Source organism: Suricata suricatta, chromosome 3 (assembly GCF_006229205.1).
Source record: "Suricata suricatta isolate VVHF042 chromosome 3, meerkat_22Aug2017_6uvM2_HiC, whole genome shotgun sequence".
NCBI lineage: Eukaryota > Metazoa > Chordata > Mammalia > Carnivora > Herpestidae > Suricata > Suricata suricatta.
This window is the reverse complement of record NC_043702.1, coordinates 171,647,996-171,653,976: the sequence shown is the minus strand read 5'-3', so window position 1 is coordinate 171,653,976 and position 5,981 is coordinate 171,647,996. Positions and strand designations below refer to the sequence as shown.

The window sequence follows — 5,981 nt, the reverse complement described above, 5'->3', positions numbered from 1 at the left end:
AACCAACCTCTGAAAACATTTGCAAGAACGTCAGCAAGCATTACTCTTTTTGTTTGGGTTATAGTTATTTTTCATAACAGTATGACTTGTGTTATCATTTGGATTGTTAGTTTTAAGTGATTAAAAAATATTTTGGGAATTTTTTGGTTTTAATTTCTACTGTGGTAAGACAATACAAACAAACACTCTTGGGTCTTCTATCATTTTTATAAAGTTTAAAGGGTTCTTTGGTCATGAAGTGTGGGATGGCCCCAGCCTTCTTGGAACCAGCTTCACAGCACCCACATGTAACACGGCCCTCAATAACCACCACTTGGGTAAATGAGTGAAGAAATGAATCAATATACCAGGTTTCGAAGGGCAGAGTACTGTTTGAATTAGACAACAGGCATACAATTTCAGACACAGTGCTTGCTACCCAGTAAATATTTAATGCATCCACGTCTTCTTCTTTGACGCTGAAATAGAAGCACCAGGCTGCAAACTGGGAGTTGAACATCATGGCTCCTGTAAGTGTGGGAGGATGCCCAAGATACTGGCAGGGTAACCGCGGCCTCCACCCCACTGCACATCAACTCCTGTCTCCAGCTCTTGGCAGAACTAGGGACAGATCTGGTTCTCAGGACCCACAGAGGCTGGCTCAGCCTAGGAACCCCTGTGCTGTTACCACACTTACTGTCACCCCCAAAGTTGTACGTCTTAAACATCCTTTGACAAGTCCCAAGTTAGGGATACAAGAGGTACTCTGGCCAATAAGGGCAGCTGGGAAATGAGGCTTTCAGACAAACCAGGACTGAACAAAGATTGTGGGCAAGGACTCTGGCACCTGTTCGTTTCCAGGCTCCTTGTCTGTCTCTCAATCAGACCTGTGGCATGGGATTCTGCCGGTGTCCAGTGTGTGACGCTGCTACAGATAAGGGGGTCCATCCACAGACTAGACATCTGGATTCAGGATAATTTCTGGGACCAAGCAGTAAAACCATGATGGCCCTTTCCGAAATAAGTATCCAGAGGAGAGGCTGCTTTTTTTCTCTCAAGTGCACAAAGCTTCCTACAGACCAGTCACTGTCCTACCCACACTATTCCCTGAAGGTCCTAATTTTGCAGTGAAGTTCCTGCATCTTGTAAATGGATTCATTGAAAGGAACAAGAAACAAAAAGAGAGAAGTAGATTCAAATCCTGAGTCTTCAGCTATCTAATTCTGTGTGCTTGGACAAATCAATGCCACCTATATGTGCCTCAGTTTCTTTATTTATGAAACAGGGTGATCATTGCTGACCTGCCTACCTTATGGATCACATGAAATCCTGCAGATAGAAATTCCTTATAAACTTTGAGGTGTGCACAAAGGTAAACAACTATATCATCGGTGTGATACTAAGTCCCGGTGTTTACATCCCATGGCCCTGGGAGAGGCAGGAAGCAGCATATGGGGGGAACAGCATCTAGCAGGGCTCTGCATGCGCTCCCTGGGGTTGGGTAGAGGTGAAAGAGACCAGCTGGAGAGAGAGTAGTGCACTTGCACCAAAGTCTGTAAACAAATGAAAATGTGAGAGGAGACTGTATAAGGCACAACTAGATTGACCAACCCCATCTCTTCTGGAGGCTCCCTGGCCTCAAAGCAGAATAAAATTTCTGGAGCTTTTTCCAAGGTGTCCAACATGAATCTTCCTTCTTTGTGTGTTCTTTGGCAGATATGAGAACTGGCCAGAATCCCAAGGCCTGTTACCTCCGTTCATGGGAATATGACCGAGTGTGACAAGAGATGTCTCCTGAGAGGCCACTGCAGGAACAGACCCCGTCGGAGGCTCTGTGGAGCTGTGGAGAATCACAGTCTTCCTGACAGTCAACACTCAGAGGAATGAGGACGTGAAGAGAAACTATCACAATCTTGCTGCCTGAGAATTGAGTAGTATTTTCACCACGGCTCTGCACAGGGCATCTTTAACCTCCTTGTTCCGCAGGCTGTAATGACAGAGTTCAGCAGGGGAGTGAGAACACTGTAGGTCACAGAGATGAGTCTGTCCTGCCCCAGGGAAAACTGGGACATGGGCTTGAGGTAGGCGATGGAGGCACAGCCATAGTGAACAACGACCACCATGAGGTGGGAGGTGCAGGTGGCAAAGGCCTTCTTCTGGCCTTGGGTGGAGGGGATCTTGAGGATGGTGGAGATGATGAGGATGTAGGAGATGAAGACCAGGCCCGTGGGGCAGAACAAGGACACAGATACTGACGACAAAGGTGATTATCTCATTGACAGTAGTGTCCACATAGGCCAGCTTCAGCAGGAGACTCCCATCACAGAAGAAATGAGAGATTACAAAGTCATCACAGAAGAGCGGGCCAAACACAGACATTACCTGGACAAAGCCATGCCTGGGTCAATTCTTAGAGATGCAGACATCCACTGGTGCAGGCCTCTTCCCTAGGACAACTGTGGTGGTGAATTTTGTGTGTCAGCTCAACTGGGCTAAGTGATGTCCAGATAGCTTGCAAAACATTAATTCTGGGCATGCCTGTGAAAGTGTCTTTAGAATATATTAGCATTTGAATCAGTAGACCAAGTAAAGAAGATCACTCTTACCCAACGTAGGCAGGGATCATCCCATCTGCTGGGGGCCTGAATAGAGCAAAATGGCAGAGGAGGGCAAATTCTCTGTCTGGGAATGAGCTGAGACATCCGTCTTCTCCTGCCTTCACACATCAGTGCTCTTGGTCTCTCGCTTTCTGACTCAGACTGGGATTTATACCACCAGTTTTCTCAGTTCTACACAGCTTGCAGATGTGAGATCATGGGACTTCTTGGCCTCCATGAGCACATGAGGCAATTCCTATAGTAAATCTCCTATACGTATCAATCAAACCTATTGGGTTCTGGTTCTCTGGAGAACTTTGATGAATACAATGACCGAACACCACAGGGGTTACCGATGGCCACATGGTGATTAGGCCATATGGCCGGGAGCAGGAGCAGGAAAACCACTGTTGGCTGCACAAGCGAGGCAGAAGAGGAGTGGACAGCATAGCTTTGAATGGCAATGGGCCAGTGAGAACTCAGGGGGCCAGACAGGATGCAAGGAATGATGGCCACAGCGTAGCCATTCTCAGAGAGAGAGAGCATGCTCAGGAAGAAGTATATGTCTCACATACAGACAGACAGCCAACTGCTGATGGAGGGAATATGGAGGTGATGGTCCAGATAAATAATAGGCATGATAAGGACATTGTCAGAGAGAGTCACAGCAGGTGCAAAATTAGAAGGACAAAAAGAAAAAGAGGCCAAAACTGTGCTACTTCCCAAAGCTGGAGGGATCTTTGAGGAAGAGCTTTGCTGCAAGCAAGAGTTCAGCCTCGGTGCTGAGAAAGGTCTGGATCTGAATGAATTGGACAAAGGGAAGGGAGGGTGAGATTCCCGTTGTATAACAGGTTACTCAGTGCTCTGAGCTGCAGGCTTGAGTGACACCCAAGCCAGTGTTCTTCCCCTGGCTAGGAACTCAGCACTCTTAAGAATAAATCATGAAGTCTCTCATGATTTGCTTGATTTAGAGCAAGGATGACAGGAAGGAAAAGTTTCAACATAAATGAACAGCAGAATTATGAAAACAACTACCCATCTTGACCATTAAAAAGGTGGGTCCGGGTCAAAGACATGGTGGGTATTGAGTGACCATGGCACGTCAGTTCTCTGTGTGCTGTCTGGGATTGTTCCAGTCTCTCTGTCAACATGCATTGCAGCACAAAGTGCCCTGGGAATGTCCTGGAACAGGTGTTCTCCCCATATATTGAGTCCTGAGCTTTTCTGTCCCTAGCCCTGCTCCTTCATGTACACAAGATGACTAGTACAAAACCAGGCTGTGGGAGGGCCATTCAGGCTACAATACTCATCATGTTTCTGGAAATGGAGGCCAATGCTCTTTTGAACTAAGTTCTGTCATGTTTCTTTCTTGCTGTAGACTGTGTCCTCTCTAGAGAAAAAAAAAAGCAGTATCTGGTGTTAATAAATGATGTTGACTTTTTCAAATCTCTTTGTGATATGACATTTCTCAGTGTAAAGAAAGATATAAATAGAGGTGGGTTATTTTTCAAGGATCTTTTTCTACCCCTAAACCTGTACTTCATAACAGTGGCTAATAATGTCATCACTATGCCTGTAATTTTTAGTGACTATCACTTCCATGCCTCTCCTGTATTTCCTAATGTCCTTTGTTTTTAATGTACTGCATGGACATGATCCCCCTTTGGCTTTCAAATATTGTAGAAGCAAGAATCCACCCATTTCCCTGCATAAGTATGGGACACATGTCATCATCTTTGCTTTTCTGTCATCAACCCATGGCAGTAATGCGGTATGACCTTGATATAGGCAACCAGCTCTTACTTAATTCAAGAAATAGAAGGTCTGTGTCCTGCAGGCACCTTCAGTGTATACCACAGGATTGCTTTTATCACTAGGTTCAGGTCAGGGGCAGAAGTAAAAAATAAAATAAAATAAAATAAAATAAAACTTGCCTATAGAGTAACAAAGATAAACATTTCACCTGTCTTCTCCTCAGCACTCATGCCAACAAGAAGATAGCAGAGGGAAATGTTTAGTGTTGACAGAAAACAATGACCATACTAGAATTCTGTACCCTGCAAATTAACCCTTCAAAAGTGAAAGAGAAATAAAGACTTTCTCAGACAAAAACTGAGGAATTTTGTTGCCAGTACTGGTCTTTCAAAAAATGTTAAAATAAATTCTGTAGGAAGAAGGAAAATAATATAAAGTCAGAAAGCACGAGGCCCAAATGGGTTCACTGGTAAATTCCATCAAACATTTTAGGAATAAATTATATCAATTCTTTACAATTTCTGTTAGAGAATAGACAGCATGGTACTACTACGAAAACAGACACTCAGGTCAATGGAACAGAATAGAGAACCCAGAAATGGGCCCACAAACATATGACCAACTAATCTTTGACAAAGCAGGAAAGAATACCCAATGGAATAAAGCAAATGGGGCCAGGAAAACTGGACAGTGACATGTAGAGAAATGAATCTGGACCACTTTCTTACACCATACATAAAAATAAATTCAGAATGGATAAAAGACCTAATTGTAAGACAGGAAGCCATCAAAATCCTCAGGAGAAAGCAGGCAAAAACCTCTTTGACCTCAGCTGCAGCAACTTCTTACTTAACACGTCTTCTGGAGGCAAGGGAAACAAAAGCAAACATGAACTATTGGGACCTCATCAAGATAAAAAGCTTCTGCACGGCAAAGGAAATAATCAGCAAAACTAAAAGGCAACTGATGGGATGGGAGAAGGTACTTACAAATGACATATCAGACAAAGGGTTAGTATCCAAAGTCTATAAAGAACTTATCAAACTCAACACCCAAAAAACAAATAATCCAGTAGAAAAAATGGGCAAAAGACATGAATAGACACTTTTCAAAAGAAGACATCCAGATGGCTAACACTCACATGAAAAAATGTTCAGCATTACTCATCATCAGGGAAATAAAATCAAAACCATAATGAGATACCACCTCACACCTGCCAGAATGGATAAAATTAACTACTCAGGCAACAACAGGTGTTGGCAAGGATGCAGAGAAAGGAGAACTCTTTTGCACTGCTGGTGGGAATGCAAACTGATGCAGCTACTCTGGAAAACAGTATGGAAATTCCTCAAAAAATAAAAATAGAACTACCCTATGACCCTGGAATTACACTAGTAGGTATTTATCCACAGAATACAGGTGTGCTGTTTCAAAGGGACATATGCACCCCAATATTTATAATAGCACTACCGGCAATAGTCAAAGTATGGACAGAGCCCAAATGTCCATCAACAGATGAATGGATAAAGAAGATCTGGTATGTGTGTGTATATATATATACACACACAAACCATGGAGTGTTACTCATCAATCAAAAAGAATGAAACCTTGTCATTTGCAACTATGTGGATAGAACTAGAGGGTATTATG

The 5,981-nt window shown here is 43.5% G+C and overlaps 1 pseudogene; it reads right to left on the bottom strand.

Annotated features, from left to right (window-relative positions):
* Nucleotides 1-1,884: 1,884 nt before the first annotated feature.
* LOC115287176 lies at nt 1,885-2,405 on the bottom strand (annotated as a pseudogene).
* Between the last annotated feature and the right edge of the window lie 3,576 nt (nt 2,406-5,981).